The 18,331-nt window shown below is 43.0% G+C and overlaps 1 pseudogene; it reads right to left on the bottom strand.

Moving 5' to 3' along the window:
* Positions 1-1,404: 1,404 nt before the first annotated feature.
* LOC128409633 (60S ribosomal protein L21-like) lies at positions 1,405-14,450 on the bottom strand (annotated as a pseudogene).
* Between the last annotated feature and the right edge of the window lie 3,881 nt (positions 14,451-18,331).

Here is an 18,331-nt window from a genome sequence, read left to right as displayed (position 1 = left end):
TTGCGCCCAGTGCGGCCGGCCCCCCCTGCACCCCCCACGCTACGCCGCTGCCCAGCCTCACCTAGATATTCCAAGGATTGACCCACCTGTGGGCCTTTTTCATGCAGCATACAAGGTACTGAATGGGAAAGGTCATAGTTCAGCACATATGGAAGGCCACAAGTTCAGTCAGCCTTTCCAAGTAAGGCTTGGGAAAACTCTGTTCTGAAACCCTGGTGAGATGCTGCCAGCTAATCCAGAGGAAGACAGTCCTGAGCTACCTGAACCAGGGATCTGGCTCCTTAGGTGTTCTGTCAGGCAAAAAACCAGGCACTTTCTTGCATATTCACCTCTGGTGACTGAACGGCCTAGTTTAAATCTCTCTCTCTGTCTCACTCGCTCTGTGTGTGTGTGTGTGTGTTGGGTTAGGATAGCGGGAGTGCAAATGCTTGCATACTTAGAATAATAGAATTGTCCCTGAGGATCATCTGGCAATACACCTTGCAATACAGGGAATCTGGGTGGCCACAGTGAGGAGATTGCTGGGCTTAGATTGGCATCCTTTGGCCTGACCACCACTGGGTACAAAGCCACAAGTTCAGTGCCCCCAAAATGACTCCCAACTTTGGCAAAAACTGCTCATCCCACCTCTGATACCGTATTTAGAGGACATGGGTGTACATAGCCCCATGTATGGATGGGCTCCAGAGTGATCTGTTCCTAAGAACTTGAAGCAGATTGAGATGTGGCTAATAGCAGGGGTTAAATTAGGCTTTATTTCACCCGGGTCAAGGGCCCGGTTTGGCACCCCACCCCACCCCCCATGCACATTTGCATACACTTACAGACAGCCTGGGAGCCTCAATGACGCTCCTCTTGAGGCTTCACCAGAGCCAAAAAATCAATATGGACTTGCTTTAAATTTAAATTTTAAGTTACAAAATTTAAAAAGTGATTTAAAAAAAAAGATTAATTTTTTTAAAAAAATATTGATTATTTAATATTTCTAAGATCTACCTGGAAAATTTCATATTGCGATCTCAATGAGATCACATTGAAAAAAAGTATTTTGTACATACATGTATGCCTTATTAGGTTCTATTTAGGAAAAATGGGTCTTCTTGCAGTGAGTTAAATTTAAATTTTAAAGCAGCTCCATCTTGTGACATTAAAACCCATGAAGTTCTGAAGAGATTGGTGTTTTTAGTTTTGATGTATCTCAATGCTGGACTGAGCTTTTAAGGTTTTTGTGTAGTCAGACAAGGCCAAAATTGACACTTTTTTGAAATTTCAAGCCCTCATAACTCAGAAATGGGATGAGATAAAATGCTAAAATTCTAGATTTAAACTTAGTTTTCCTCATTCAACAAGAAAATTGGATGACATGAGGTAAAAAAGTCGGATCACTTGACATGGAATGACCCAGAAACAACAAAAAGCACAAGTTCCTAGACCATTGCTGTGAAGATATAGGAAATCCTGATGAAATTACAGAAGCTGGAAAAGAGGGGATTTCCAGGGGGCGTCAGTGCTTTCCCGTTGCCCTTCTGAGAGATTACTAGAAGAACAATAAATTAATGTGGAGTGCAGAATTCAGCTTTCCTTTGTGCAACTTTTTTTAACACAGAGACTATTATACAAACTTGGGTATAACGTTCAGCCTCACTGTATGCTATTGATCAGAGCAGAACCAGCCACCAAAACAAGGTATCCCCTCCCTTTTATCAGGTAACTACTTCTGCCTTCTTGCTGCTTCTGTTTTTGTTTTGTTTTTTAGGTAGTCAACATGATATTTCATTTTGTTCATATACGTCATAAACTCATATGAAATGAGTTCCAGAAGCTCTGGCTCCTTGCCATTTTTTCTCAGAAAGTGGGCTTCTCTTGGTGTTTTAGTTCAAACCAAATTCCCTTTTCCTTTCCTTCCCCCCATTTCTTTCATAGTCTTTCACCCACTGCAAGAAGCTGTCTCTGCTCTTAGAGTGCTTGATATACTCAATGTGCACATTAATTCTCTGGGCAAGAATCTTGCCCTTAACCTTCTTGCTCACAATAATGCCCACAGCATGCTGGGTAATGTTGTACATCCTTCCAGTCTTGCCATGGTAACATTTGTGGGGCATGCCTTTCTGAATTGTGCCCATGCCCTTTATGTCAACAAAACCACCTTTGTAGATGCACATGTAGGTGGCAAGAGGGACAACACCATGTTTGCAAAATGGTCTTGAGAACATGTTGCTGTTGGTCATCTTGACGGATGAGGCAGGCAACACTCTCAGGGAGCACAGAGCGGTGGGACTGGGAGGGGGGCGGAGACATCTCGCTCTACCTCAGCTGGTTTGGAAGTAGTGCCCGGGTCTGCTTTCCCCCCTCCTGTTCCTGATCCCCTTCCTTGCTGCTTCTGTTGTGTAGGAATTTGAACCCAAGACCTGAGACGTTGAGTCTACCAGTTGAACAGCTTCCACAACTGGCCTTGGCAGGGAGCAGTTCTGCTGACATTCAGGTATCTGGCTGTAGGGTAGAGGGGCACAATGGGATTAAAGTTCTTGGGATAGTTGGTTTTGGCTAGAGAAAGAGGCAACGTGTAAACATGGCTGTCTGGGAAAAAAACACTGGTGCAACATGATGCAACCGCAGGGCCAGGGCCGAAGTTCACAGCACACTAAGTTTGCTGGCAACTCAGCTCCCAGAATAGGCCAGGAATGTAAATAGTTAGCAACTGACCCTGGCATGATGCCAAGGCACATGGCCTACGGTGCCTACACCTGCTCAGAGACACCAGCTACTGTGCACGGAAGAACTATTGCGCTGGGACAAGCTTGTTATTCATCACGTTCTACATCCTGACTCTGAAAGTGTCTGGTTATGTGGACCCTTGGTTAGGACAGTAGCCAAAGTCTGGGAGGCAAATGAATTAGAGTGATGGAATACCCTTAGAGCAGAAATAATTTGAGGCCATGGGTTGTATCCAAATAAATTATACTCAAGAGTTGTGTGTGTGTGTGTGTGTAGAGCATTTCACAAGCGAGGTGTCACCACAGAAAAGGCCACATATGGACCTATTGCAGAGGAGGCACACAAAGAAGGGTCACTGATGATGATCACAGGATTTGGGCCGCTTCCTATGAGAACAGGCGGTCCTTGAGGTATTGCGGTCCTGAGCATAATTGGTACCAAGAAGGAGCCTTAGGGGGAAAGTCCCCATTGACACTTCCAGCCTGTGAAATTTGCAGCAGGCCATAGGCCTATTTTGTCCTGCACACTGCCTTGTCCTGTACCTCTTAAAGTTGCCATTTGGAGGACTGCAAAATGGGATTTCCTAATGCCTTTTATTCTAAGCCTTAGACTTGGAAACCTTCCTATCAATCTACCCCATAAAATAGCAAAGGAAGTGGAGGCCCCTCGGCTGTGTACAGTTCAATGGAGAGCAGGCAAGCCGACTCAAGGGACCAGAAGCGTCTGCTGTCCTGGGAAGCCTGGAAAACAGAATCTCCTCCAAACCATTCAGTTGTCTTTGGGAATCCCTTTATGGGGCCCTCATCTTTCTCTCCTGATTGGCTATGAGGGCTATATGAACTTCCTGTTTCCAAGGAACACAAATTTTGGAAGTATCAGACCTCATTGTCAGAGCCAGAGCTACGGGGGGACGGGACTTTTGTTCCGGGTGAAGCCTCCCAAGGGCGCCCTTGGGGCTCCTCGCCTGCCTGCCTGCCTGCCAGCCGTGTGAGCACCTGGGGCAGAGCAGGATTCACACGGCATTGCCAGGTGAGGCTCTGGTTGGGAGCTGGGCTTGGGCCAGGAGCAGCGGGAGTGGCGCCAGCGGCCTCCAGGCCCCTCCTGTCCTCAAGAGCCCCTTTGGCTGCCTACCGAAGGCGAGTTTGCTGTCTCTGGTGGGCCTGGGGCCCCCGCCTGGTGCCAGGGCGCGGCCTCGGCTCCTGCGCAGCTTCGGGTGCCTCCCCGATCCGCGGTGGGTGAAGGTCCCGCCGTGCCCCTTATCCCAGTCCCTTTGTGCAACTGGGGCGCTTAGAGGACGGGGAACAGCGTTGCTCCCTCCGCCATGAGTCGAAAGTCATCTTGCTCAGGCATCCATCCCATATCATGTAGATGGTTACCCTGGAGTAAGTCGCATTGTACTCTGTCCCTTAAAATACAGGACAGTACTATTTGGGGGGCACAGACTCCTCTGTCCCGTTTGGCCCCCGATTTGGCCCATTTTTGAAGTCATAAAAAGTAAATATTGGCCTTTGTGCACTCACACAAACTTGCTTATCTCATGTGCAACATGACTGCTAGCTGCTTAGACAGTGAGCCCTCCCTCCCCTCCAAAGCTGGCCAATTGACGCTCCAGGCTAGCCAATAGTTGGGCTGACAGAGGCAGGGAGGCAGCGCGTACCTGCAGTTCAGGGCGGGGCCTGTTTAGCATGTGGCCAGCCGTTTGGGGGAGGGGGCTTTCTTTATTTTGATCCACTACCTTTTTATTGGGATGCGGGTGGCGCTGTGGGTTAAACCACAAAGCCTAGGGCTTGCCGATCAGAAGGTCAGTGGTTCGAATCCCCGCGACGGGGTGAGCTCCCGTTGCTCAGTCCCTGCTCCTGCCCACCTAGCAGTTCAAAAGCACGTCAAAGTGCAAGTAGATAAATAGGAACCACTCTGGCGGGAAGGTAAACGGCGTTTCCGTGCGCTGCTCTGGTTCACCAGAAGCGGCTTAGTCATGCTGGCTACATGACCCAGAAGCTGTCTGCGGACAAATGCTGGCTCCCTCGTCCTATAGAGCAAGATAAGCGCCGCAATCCCAGAGTCATCCGCGACTGGACCTAATGGTCAGGGGTCCCTTTACCTTGACCTTTTTATTATTAGCGTTTTGTCCCAGAAGCACCCACTGTGGTGTGATCACTGACCAGTTGTCCTCTATTAATCTTGCCAATTAGTTGTTTTTGAAGATGCTCTTTCCCCCTTCTCACACACAGAACTAAATGCATATTTTAAGATGCCACATGTCACCTACAACTGTTAGAACTGGTTGGGCTAAAAAAAACAAATCAGCATTTTTCCAGCACTTCTTATACTCTTGTATTGCAGACCAACCTTGCTACCCTTTATATTACAAATGCAGGGAGAGGAAGCAGAGCCTGGCAGAATCGCCAGAACTTAGTGACTTCTAGGCAAATGCTAAAACTCCAAATGGTGACCTGCTCAGGGAAGCCGTTCCTGTCTGTTTAAATAGGCAGGAATGGGTTGACCTGAGAACAGTGGCATAGCAACCAATCCTTTCCAGAGGACTCTGGAGATCATATCTCTGGGAGAGGAATAGGGGGTATCCAAACAAACTAGGATTCTTTGGGGGACTGTTAAAGAGTGCTTTAAATGACGCTTTAGTTAAAATTCCTACATTACAGGGGGCTGGACTAAATGACCCTCAGGGACCCTTCCAACTCTACAATTCTATGATTCCATGAATGCCTATGGATAACATATGAATTCTTTTTAAAACACCTTAAATATGTGACAAGATCAGATGTAACAGTGGTTGGTGAACTTGTCTGACTATGGGGTGTGTGAGTGACAGAATTGGCATTAGCAGCTATATGGAAAGGGATGTTGGAGGCATCAGGAAGAGAAACAGAATTTGTTGCTATCTCCACCTCTGTCAGGAGTGCGTGCAGGAGCCAGGCCCTGTGACCAGTAGGGCTTAGCAAGACTGGGGCCTTCCTAAGTTTGTTCTGGAGAGGCAAGGCACGGCTGCACAGGTGAGGCCGCTTGGTAACTCACTGCACCTGGTGGCAACAGCCGGGAAGGGATATAAGGTCAGCATTTCCCTTCGGCTCTTTGCCACAGCAACAGGCTTCCTGCCTTTGGCTCCTTGCTTCTTGGACCCCTGACTTCTTGATTCCCGGCTCTCTGATCCTCAGACTCTTGGCTTCCTGACTCCTGGCTTCTGGACTCCGGTTCCTGCTCCCACCCTGCCATCTTGCCCCCGGTCCTGACAACCTCAGCCGGGACTTCGATCGCCCATAGACTGGACTGTGACAACCTCTTTGGCTGTTTCTACATTTACCATTCTGACAGGCAGAAGATCGGGAGTATGTGAGTCACTGAAATTAATGTGCATTGCTAACTTAGATCCATAAATTTCATTGGGTCTCCTACCAGTGGCGGAGCTTCATGCTCCGGCACCGGGGGGGGGGGGCGGAGAGCAGGCTGGGTCGGGGGCTGGTGCCCATCCTGGGGGTGGGGTGTGCTGCCTGCAGGGGCGGGGTGCCCAGCGTGGGTGGGGGGCAGCCGTGATGGCATGCTGCTGGGGGGCGGTGCGCTCCCCCCGCACTCCTCTTCCTCCGCCAGTGTCTCCTACTCTGGTTGTTTTCTGCTGCTCCAGAGAAGCGGACACGGAGCAATGGATCCAAACTACAAGAAAGAAGATTCCACCTAAACATTAGGAAGAACTTCCTGACAGTAAGAGCTGTTTGACAGTGGAATTTGCTGCCAAGGAGTGTGGTGGAGTCTCCTTCCTTGGAGGTCTTTAAGCAGAGGCTTGACAACCATATGTCAGGAGTGCTCTGATGGTGTTTCCTGCTTGGCAGGGGGTTGGACTCGATGGCCCTTGTGGTCTCTTCCAACTCTATGATTCTATGAGTATGACCAGCATCGGAAACAACCCATTGTAATGGATTGCTTTGAAGTAATTTCATTCTGCACCAGGTAAAGTAATTTTTAGCCCCCCCACCATGACCCATATTTTGCCTGACCAAAGGTGGCAACTCTACTTTCATGTAGATAAACATGTACTACAAACATGCTATCCTTTACAAGTACAATGTTAACAGTGGTTACTTTCTTCTGGAACTTCAGTGTGGCAAATTTTAGGAATAAAATTTATGTTTTCAACTAAATGTTGAACTGTATGCCCATTCTCAATTTGGTATTAGAGTTTTCTGTACTGCTCCAGTAATAGAAGTGGATGAGTCCATTATTTTTGTAAGGATGAATGCTGCTTACTAGTTGAAACTATCAAATGGCTTGGATCCAACATTTAATTACTTATTTAGGATGTTTATAGAGACTTTCATATTAAAATAATTCACTGAGCAGTGTTGCATAAAATCAAAATGAATCCAGCAAAATTACGCAAGGAACAGAGGCATGTTTGCACACAGCTGATATCAATGTTCTGAAAATGCCTGGGTAGAAAGAGTAGTTTTAAGCAGGTTTTAGAAACCATCTCCTCTAAGTCCTGTTGCAATTTTTAACGTCTTAAAAACGTAAAAGAGCCCTCCTTGCTGGATGAGTCCTATCTAATCCAGCATCCTAGGCTCAGTGACTAACCAGATGCTCACGAGAAGGCTGCAAGCAGGATGTGAACGCAAATCCCAGCAGCTGTTAGTCAGAGGAATATTGCTTCCAACTGTTGTGGAAGAACATTGCCATGGTGGCTACCAGCCATGGATAACGTTCCATGAATTTGTCTAATCCTTTTACAGACCAGTCAGTAGAGCATAAGACTCTTAATCTCAGGGTCACGAGTTAAAGCCCCACGTTAGGTGAAAAAATTCTGCATTGGACTAGATGACCCTCGTGGATCCTTCCAACCCTACAAGTTTGAGATCCTGTGATTTTGTGTGTGAGTGGGTGTGGCATGAAGAGAAAAAAAGAAGGGAGTTTGCTTGCATACCCAGCCTTCCCTGTTCCTAAAAGTGAGTGATCCTCCTCCTTCCTCTTTCCCCAATGAAGCTGATGGTGGGGTCCCCTGTTGGGTTTTGCAACTATGTAAGTTACTGGTGCTGCAGGCGGCCATCAGGTCCCGGTCTCATTTGCAGGGAGAGGGAAATTCTGGAGAGGGGAGAAGGCGGATGTCCAAGCAAAGCTGAAAACGTACATGTTTTGTTGCTGCTAGTTGGTTGCTTTGCTGTTAAATCGAAGGAAGGGAATAATAGAATATCCTTTATCTTCTTCTCTTCCTTTTTCCTCCCCTCCACATCTCAGAAAACAATTTAAAATGGTGGAGAGATCAGACCTCTTTAACTGGGTAAAGACTGTGCAGTCTTATACTGCAATTACCATATAAGCATTTTTACTCAGAAGTAAGTCCCACTGCATTCAATAGGACTTACACTCTGATATATGCCTGATCATTCTCACAGTTTCCATAATTATTATTATATTTGTATCTTGGCTCCAAGGAGAGCCTTTCCTGTGGGAACTGCTTGACATGTGGACCTCTTAGCTGTGGGGAGAAGTGGGGCTGCCTTTGCTTAGCAATATGTGAAGGGGGAAAACACCCACCCACCCATGAAACTGCCTGATCCTGCGTCAGGCCACTTGCTCTCCAGCTCAACCATAAAAGTCACTTCAGGGGCTCAGAGGAACTTGGCAAGTTGGCAAGTTGCTCTTTACTGCTTTTCTATGGGTGACCGCTCAGTACATATTACCCTGCCTGTCTTCCGCAGAGGAAGGGGCTGAAAGAAAAGGCAAGGAATCAATTAAAACATTAAATAAAAAATACAACTCTGTATTCAAATAATATATTCCCTACTTTTTACGCCCTTTAAAAACAAATGTGCAAGCCCGTATATACGTATGCGAAACTGAATATTTGACCTGGGTGAAATGAAGCCTAGTTTTGCCTTGTCTTTGTTCACCAGTAAGTAGCCACAGCCAGCCTCCACATAACAGGAACTCAAAGAATGAGCTTCTAGGTTGGAGAGCATGATTATTATTTTTTTGCCAACGAGCTTCAGCACCTATGTTTTCAGAAAGTGCCCACTATCTTCACCCTTTCAACCTTTCCCCTGGAACTGTGGGGCCTAGGAACTTGTTTGGTGGGTTTAAAACGCGCACAACAGTTTGGGGATTCTCAGAAATCAGAGTGATGCATGCAATGTCTGGATATCACTCAAAGCAAGCCTTCTGGGTGTATGGTATGTTTGCAGTCACGAAGTAAACACATGTCTCTGGCTTTGAGGGAGCATAGTGGAATCTACAACCCCAGACAAACAGCGTTTGGTGTCCCCAAACCGTGTTGTGTTTTGTGCAGGGCTTCCCAAAGCTCCATCCCCTATTCCAAAAAGCATCTAAGGGAATCTAGGCCAGAGGTCAGTACAGTATTTTGAGAGTCATGGTACACATTGCATAAGCTGTTGATCAATGGAGCATTTCCCAGAAAACAAACTTTGCACCCAGTCCAACTCACACACTAATGAGAAGCAGAAAGGCGTGACTGGCTTTACCTGTGCAACATCAATCATAGCATTTGTGCATGAATACATATGTATACAGTGGTACCTCGGGTTACAGATGCTTCAGGTTACAGACTCCGCTAACCCAGAAATAGTACCTCGGGTTAAGAACTTTGCTTCAGGATGAGAACAGAAATTGCACAGCGGCGGTGCGGCGGCGGTGAGAGGCCCCATTAGCTAAAGTGGTACCTCAGGTTAAGAACAGTTTTAGGTTAAGAACGGACCTCCAGAACAAATTAAGTTCTTAACCTGAGGTACCACTGTATTCTGGATAAGCCTACGAGTCTGCAAATGCCCTTTAGGAATTGCCCTTCATAGTCTCAATGCTATCTTTGCAGTCTTAAAGGTGAGAAATGGTTTTGTTGTGTATGTTTTTAAAACTGAAAACTGAGATAGCCAAACTGGAAAAGACATGGAAATGCAAGAGTAGGCTTTTAACAAATTTGATTGAACCAGATTATGTCTAAAGGACCACATTTTCCCATATGAGCGTCTTTGGACTCTGAGATCACCATCTGAGTTTTTTCTTCAGGTGCCATCTCCAAGGGAGGTCTGCAAAGTGGCAACGAGAGAAAGGGCCTTTTCTGTGGTAGCTCTCCATCTATGGGATGCTCTCCCCAGGGAGGCCTGCCTGATGGCAATTTTGCCATCTTTTTGGCACCAAAACCATTTATGTTTTCCCAGACACTTGAACAGCACCAATGATTGAATGGTTTTATCCTGATTATGTTTTAAATTTATTTATATATTGTTATGAGTTTGGGGTGTTAAATTGTATGCCAAGACTCTTCTAATCCCTGGATCCAGCAAGTGTTAAAATTTAACCAAGACTTCTAATTCTTAGAATAGCCAGGCTAACTTCCTGGTGAGGTGATAGCCTGGGTGACGAGACATTAAGAGGAACAAAGGAAAGGGGCTCTGTGTGAGACGGCAAATGGTTAGCTCCTGTCAACATGGAGAAATTCATATACTTTGTTCCCCTAAGCAAATAATCAACATTCTACACCCAGGTAACTCAAATTCTACATCAAGAAAAGCAGAATTCTGATTTCTTCATAAATGTGTCTGCCCTTGTAGATTCTTCCTCTGTTCTTCTTGAGGAAGGTTTCAAGCTTTCGAACACCAAGCTGAGATTCTCAGAATGATGAATTGTGTGCCCATTGCAGCATCACTTGTGTGATGAGGTCACAGAAACACACCCTATGTACAGCTATGAATTAGACTGTGTTTCCACTGGCAAATTCACAAGGAGCCAATAGCCTGTACTTCTTTATGACTGCAGATCAATCCCTTTAGTTTTAGACACCAATTAAAATTTGCTTAGCAGTTTAACAAAAACAAACCCTGTTCTAGTGCTCATCCCTATATGGCAGACAGACTTTTCTAGTCTCTGGCATAACTGCCTGCTAGTGTCTATATGAGATTCATAGCAGTTTGGGCATTGGCAGTTCCCCTGCTATAGTGCTTCTACTTTTAAAAATATAATCTAGACCCTTCTGATTTTCTGCTGTTTTGATACTGATTGATAATTTGCACAACTATAAAGAAGCAATGTACTGCAACTCTATTGCCACCCAGTGGCAGTGTTGGGAATAACAATTAGTCTCCCAGCTCTCCACACTTCTACATTTCCCGCCGCTTTCTTGCAGAAAACCCATGCTGGTGGGGGCTGGAGTTCAACAAGTGCCACAGGTTCCTCAGCTCCTCTGTGCATGATGATCCTCTCTTGCCATGATCCCCTCCTACACTGGCTGCCACAAATCCCCTGCTGTGATGCCAAGACCCCCAAAGGTGTCATTAAATTTCTTTTTTAAATGTTCATGCCCATTTTTGCACTTTGGCCCCCATAGGATTAGCCATATACCAATGCAGCATTTGGCCCCCAAAAGGTTAAACTAGATCCTGAGAACAGGGATCTCCATGCACAAAAACAGGACAAGTAATGTTGTATAGAGTTTCGGCATTCTGATCAAATCTGCCCATTTTTCTACCAGTTAAAACATGTTTTTGAACCATAACAGAGGAAGAAAGAACCCAACTTAATAACCCTATAAAAGCAGAAGAGATCCAAAATGCGATAAAGAAAATGAAAATAGGGAAAGCCCCAGGACCAGATGGATTGTCAGCTAAATATTACAAAGTATTGGAAAATCAATTAACACCAGTGCTATGTAACATCATGAACAATATATTGAGAGGAGGAAGAATACCAGAGCCATGGAGGGAGGCTCATATCACGATGATCCCTAAACCAGATACGGACAAATTGAACATTAAAAATTATAGACCCATATCACTTTTAAATAACGATTACAAAATCTTTGCGGAAGTGATGGCAAGTAGACTTAAAAAATGTCTAGTAAATATAATACATAAGGATCAAGCAGGATTCCTTCCAAATAGGTTCCTCAAGGATAACGTAAGGCACACCATAAACATTATAGAATATCTGGACTGTAAGAACGAAATACCCGCGGCACTAATTTTTATAGATGCAGAAAAGGCATTTGATAATGTCTCTTGGAAGTTCCTACTGAAGAGTATGGAAAGAGCAGGGTTAGAGGGCGAGTTTATGAATGGAATAAAGGCAATATACTCGAATCAATCTGCAAAATTAATTATAAATAACAACTTAACAAACTCCTTTAAAATTGAAAAAGGAACAAGACAGGGGTGCCCTCTATCCCCCCTTTTATTCATCATGGCATTAGAGATAATTTTAAATAAAATGAGAGCAACATCTGAGATCAGAGGGATCAAAATAGGAACAAAGGAATTCAAATTAAAAGCATACGCGGACGACGTAATGTTATCTTTGGAAAACCCGCAAAAAAGTGTAGGCAGGGCCTTGGAGATGTTAGAAGATTTCGGTAAAGTATCTGGGTTTAAATTAAATAAATTAAAGACAAAAATGCTGATCAAAAATTTGGAAAAAAAAGAAAGTGAAAAACTGGAGGAACAGCACGGAATTAAGGTGGTAAAAAAAAAAAAATACTTGGGAATCTGGTTAATCACAAAAAATATAAATTTAATTCAAGATAATTATTTTACAACATGGAAGGAGATTAAGAAAGAAATAGATATGTGGAATGGAGTGAAGCTTTCGTGGAGGGGAAGAATGGCGGCGATAAAAATGAATCTACTCCCAAGAATGCTTTTCCTGTTTCAAAACATCCCAGTGATTAGAGGATCTAAAATATTTACAGATTGGCAAAGAACCCTGTCGAAATTCATATGGCAGGGCAAAAGACCAAGAATTAGATTCAAAATCCTTACAGATCGGAAAGAAAGAGGGGGCTTCTCAGTACCTAACCTGAAGTTATATTTTGAGGCTGCCAGCCTTTGTTGGATTAAAGACTGGATTAATCTGGAAAACACCGACCTGTTGGACCTAGAGGGGTTCGACAATAGGTTCGGCTGGCATGCCTATTTATGGCAGAATAAAGAGAAGATACATAAAGGATTCTCAAATCATATTATTAGAGGACCCCTACTTGAAGTGTGGGAAAGAAATAAAAAACTCCTAGAATGGAAGACGCCCTGGTGGTTATCACCAATTGATATTCTAATAACAAAAAAGGCAAATATGGAGGGAGAAAGGCTGACTTATGAGGACCTACTGATAAGATCAGAAAATGGATGGAAGATGAGACCTTACGAGGAGTTGAAAGACAAATTAACGGGTTGGTTACAATTCCATCAAATAAATGCAGTATGGAGAGATGATAAAAAAGTAGGAATGAATGAAAAGAAATCTAAGTTTCAGATAGAGATAATCGAAGGCAAATCTAAATTATTATCCAAAATGTATAACATATTACTAGAGTGGGATACCAAAGACGAGGAAATAAAGGGGGTAATGACGAGATGGGCAATGGATCTGGGGTATAATATAGAGTATGACAAATGGCTGAAATTATGGACTAGTGGAATGAAATTTACAGCATGTGTAACACTCAGGGAAAATTTAGAAAAGATGATGTACAGGTGGTACATTACCCCAGCAAAGTTGGGGAAAATGTACAAAACTGGGAATAAGAACTGCTGGAAGTGTAAGGTTAAAGAAGGTAACTTTTTCCACATGTGGTGGACATGCGAAGAAATGAAGAAATATTGGGAACATATTTATAATGAGTTAAAAAAAATATTTAAATATACATTCCCTAAAAGACCGGAAGCATTTCTACTAGGGATAATTGGGGATGAAGTCAAAAATGAAGATAAGACATTATTTCAGTATGCCACAGCCGCCGCCAGATTATTAATTGCCCAAAATTGGAAAAATCAAGATATCCCAACAATTAGAGAGTGGCAAACAAAATTATTTGAATTTGTTGAACTTGCAAAAATGACTCAAAAAATCAGAAACCAAAAAAATACAAAGTTTATTAATGACTGGAACAAATTTATGATATACATTGAAGGGAATTACAGAAGCCTAAAAACTATAGCAGATTTGATATAAATCCTACGACGTGTAAACTATTAACAATTATTAGCTGCGGGGAAAATAAATTATGTATATTAAGAAGCCTGAAAGCGGGAGGGATGGAGGTCAATAGAGCGTAGAAGAATGATTTAAGTTCTTAAGATATAAAGAGATAAATGTGAAGACAAAGAATGGTAACGGAAATAGATAATACTTATGTTATGTTTAGATATTTGTTTTGTATTTTTCTCTTTTTTTTCTTTGTAACTGTGAAGTTGTTTTTCTTTTTGGTTATTTACATGAAACTTAATAAAAAGAAATTAAAAAAAAACATGTTTTTGATTATGAATGTAATTGGTTTGATTTGAATATTGTGTCAGGGCCGGCCCACCCATGAGGCAAAGTGAGGCAACTGCCTTGAGTGGCAGGATCCACAGGGGCGGCCGATCTGGCCTCCAAGAAATGCGTCACCCACTGCTGCTGCTTTGATGGCAGCGACGGCTGTGGTGCGCTCCTTGGAGGCCAGATGTGCCACCTCCTTGGCAACTCATCCGCCAATGTCACTTCTACAGCAGTCTCTTGAGGTGCTGCCAGTCTCCTTCCACCCCTAAGGAAGAAATGGCGGGGGCTGCCCTTTAGGGTCTCCTGCTCTCTGCACCTGCCCAGGGTGATTCAGAGCAAGCCCCTTCCCCACACCCTGCAATAGTCTTTGATTCCAACTGTTTGACCCCCCCCCCATTTCCAATGTAGATCTTCACTCACCCCCTCATTCCAGATGTAGATCTTCCCTGGCGGTGGCACGGAGGCGGCATTTTGTGGTTCACAAAAATGCTCTGTATTGTGTTACTTCTATATGAAGCCATCTTGATTCACAGTCTTGACTGGGCCCTCAGCTGCTCATATTCTATAAAAGCAGAGGTGGACCTTGGTGTCTCAAATTTTCGTAGCACCCTGTGCCACCTGCCTCTCGCCTTCCATTGGATCTCATAGTTGTGGTGCCCAGAAGCTCCATGCCTGGTGTGAACACACTGGTCATCCCCCCCCCCCCAGATCTGCCTTTGATAAAGGCATGACTTCTGGATCCAGCTTTGTCTCTGGAGGCCCAGGTAGGCTCAGCTGAAGTGCCTTTTCTCTGCTGTGTCTGGTACAAGAGGTATTAGGGCCATTCCACGCCAAATCACCTGGTCCCATGTGCTCTCACAACTCAGATTTTCTTGTGTAGATGTGTAGATACCTATGAGATAAGCTCAAAATAATATTTTAAGATTTTTTGGTCCAAAATTGGGTGCAAGAGAATGTTTTGAAAATTTAGCCTAATGTAATTTCTGCATCAGTGTAGAAAAAACGTCCTGTTTCACTTATTTTTCAACCGATTGGGTTTATTTTGGTATCAAAATAAAGCTAATCGTGGTCTCTTTCAAAATAAGTTATTAAAATGGTCTTAAGTGCCACAGAAAAGGAGGGTCTCTTGTTGGCAAAATCGTCAGTTTGATGACCGAGGCAATAAATGAGAGCTATGGCCTTTGAGAAACAAAACAAACAAAAACAACACCGAAAATGACCAAATCATTGCAGAAGTGTTTTACACCATAAAATGAACAAGGGCTCTGAGATGTATTTTGTTTTTATTAAATAATCAAAAAAACTTTTAAAAATAACTTCAGATGACATTGTAACATAAGAGGGTACAATTTTAACTATTCTCACGAATGTGTGAGTTATTTCAGGCTCAAAGAGACCTTAAACCTGTCCAAAAAAAGTAAAAAACTTTTGGTAAAAAATTTACTTCAAAATCAATTTATTTTATAACCGCAAAAAAACACCCTCCTTATTTTTAAAACATAACAAGTACATGGTTAGCTCATTCTACAACAAAAGTATGAAACATGTGTTAGTTGTGGTTTGCATGCTATGGCTTATCGAACCTACCAGGAAGAACAAAAATTCACTTTGAATGGTCGGTGACCCTTTTCTGTGGCACTTAAGACCATTTTTGTACCTTATGTTGAAAGAGACCACAATTAGCTTTATTTTGATACCAAAATAAACCTAATCGGTTGAAAAATAAGTGAAACAGGACGTTTTTTCTACACTGATGCAGAAATTGCATTAGGCTAAATCTCACAAAAATCGAAATTTTCAACAAATTCTCCTGCACCCAATTTTGGACCAAAAATATCTTAAAATATTATTTTGAGCTTATCTCATAGGTATCTGTTAAGTTGTGGGTGAACATATCAAACGACACAGCGATTCTTCAAACAGCTCTTGTTTATTCAAAGGCCAGAACAGAACTGAACTGAGGAGCTCAGTCAGCCTGCTTATATAGGGCTCCAGAACAACGTAACTGTTGCAACTTTCTAAAACTATCCAATCACTGAACGTCACTTTCGATCCTTCATTTGCATACAAACTATCCAATCACTGAACGTCACTTTCGATCCTTCATTTGCATAACTATCTACAGTATCCCCCTGCTGGCCCAGGGTGAGAACTTCAGTACATAACAGTATCTACACATAATTTTTTTTGGAAGAAAATATGAGTCGTGAGAGCATGGCCGAGTATTAAAATCAGGTGATTTGGCATGGAATAACCCATTACCATTCTTGGATCAAGAGAGCTTGGCCACAGTGGTCCAGGCGTTGTTGACTTCAAGATGGGACTGCCGCCATGCACTCTGTGTGGGGCTTCCAGAAATTGCAGTATATGCTCTTTCAACTGCTTCAGTCTGAGGAACTGGCACTGTTATAGGTGCCACATTTGTAAGACACCTGTCTTTTGTATGGCAGTCCCCACACTTTGGAGCTTCCTTCCTGTTGACATCTGTCAGGCTCATTCATTGCTCTCTTTTTAGTGACTGCTTAAAACATTTTTTTGCTTAGGCAAGCCTATCTGGACAATTGGATGTTACACGTTGTTTGTGTTTTTTTAGCTGCTATTGAAGTCTATTGAATATCTTCAAATACCTGTTTTTAACTGTTTTTATTGATAATTTTAATGCTTTGGTTTATATTTTTGTGAACTGCTTGGAAGTTTTTGTACAATCAAGTGGCAGATACATGTTGTTACTTCAGTGTCTTTTTTTTTTTTTTTGCTTTGAGAAGTGGCTGGAATGGCTCTTTGTTTTCTGTTTTTCTGTCATTCCTTTTGGGTATCTTTGATTAAAACCACATAAATAAAAAAATTGTCCAGTAGCACCTTAGGGACCAACTAAGTTTGTTCTGGGTATAAGCTGAAGAAGTATGCACACGAAAGCTTATACCCAGAACAAACTTAGTTGGTCTCTAAGGTGCTACTGGACATTTTTTTTATTTATTTCAACTGCGTCAGACCAACATGGCTACCACCTGAATTTTAAACCACATAGTGATTGTAAACTTATATTACAGTGTTTTTCATAGGCTGTTATTTTTGATGAAATTAGCCCTTTTATTTTGGAAGGTATTTTTGTCCTGTTGCTGACATTATAGAGATTCAGCAGTTATATGTTTGTATAAAATGTGAATGTTATATAATGTTTGTAATTAACATTTGTATAATGTGTATCACAAAATATGCCTGCAATGACAGCATCTATTTCAGCTGCCTAAAATAACTTGAGTTCAATGAGTTCTTATTTACAGATGCACCTGCAGCCAAGAAATAATATTATATCTAGTTGCTTGAGACCAGCAAAACTTGGGGCAATTGCAGAACTTGAAATGGTTAGCATCTTAAAGCAAAAACTCAGAGAACTCACCTTCTTCGCCACCTTTCCCCAACCTATGACCCTTCAGATGCTTAGGACTCCAGTTCCCACCATCCCTCACCGTTGGCAATGCTGGTCCAAGACCTATGGAGAGCACACAGGTGTGACAGTCATCCTCTTCACTATTCAGTATTGATTCCAGGATGTGCTCAGGTACTCATGCTTTATTTAGCCACTTAAACAAAATACTTTTAAGCAGTTTACAAATGATTAGCCTGCAGTGAAGTGGGCGGGTTGAACCATCTCCCATTGAGCTCTATAATATACAGTAATTTTATCATTATAATGACATTTGTTGATTGCATTGTTAAAGTTTAATGTCTTCATGCTCTGCTTTATTAGCTGGCAGATACTGCCTTTCTAACCAGTGTGATTTTTCAGGGTGGGCTTTTTAACACTGTAATTTATATTGGCTTTGTAATATTAACAAAAAAATCTCGTCATAGACTTGTATTTATATATTTGGTTAGTTTTCTGCCACTCTTTACCATGTAAGCTGAGTGGGAAACAGATTGTTCCTGTGAACTGGCTTTTATATGAAAATGCCTTATGCAGAGTTGGATTCAGACCTTTGCTCCATCTAGCTCAGTTTTGTCTACTCTGGCTGGCAGAAGCATCCTAAGGTCATAGGCAAAGAAGGGTCTTTCTCAGTGCTGGTGCCAGATTTTGTTAACTGGAGATGCCAGGGACTCAACCGGATTCCTTCTGCATTGAAAGCACCTGCTGTTCCACCAGGCTATATGCATTGCTGTACAGCTTCCTTTCCACAGTGAACCTGGGAGGGGGATGAAGATAACCTTGATGGTGGAGCCGAATAACACTCTTGATAGTAAAATTAAAAATTAGCCTTTCATGCAACAAACATGAAGACCTTGGGAAAATTCAGCCAAGTGGCTTGGACCTTGCAGTTATTGACTTTGGCAGGAAAATATTCAAAAGCAA

Source organism: Podarcis raffonei, chromosome 2, assembly GCF_027172205.1.
Source record: "Podarcis raffonei isolate rPodRaf1 chromosome 2, rPodRaf1.pri, whole genome shotgun sequence".
Lineage (NCBI taxonomy): Eukaryota > Metazoa > Chordata > Lepidosauria > Squamata > Lacertidae > Podarcis > Podarcis raffonei.
Note: the sequence above shows the minus strand (reverse complement) of the source record. Positions and strands in the feature narration are given on the sequence as shown.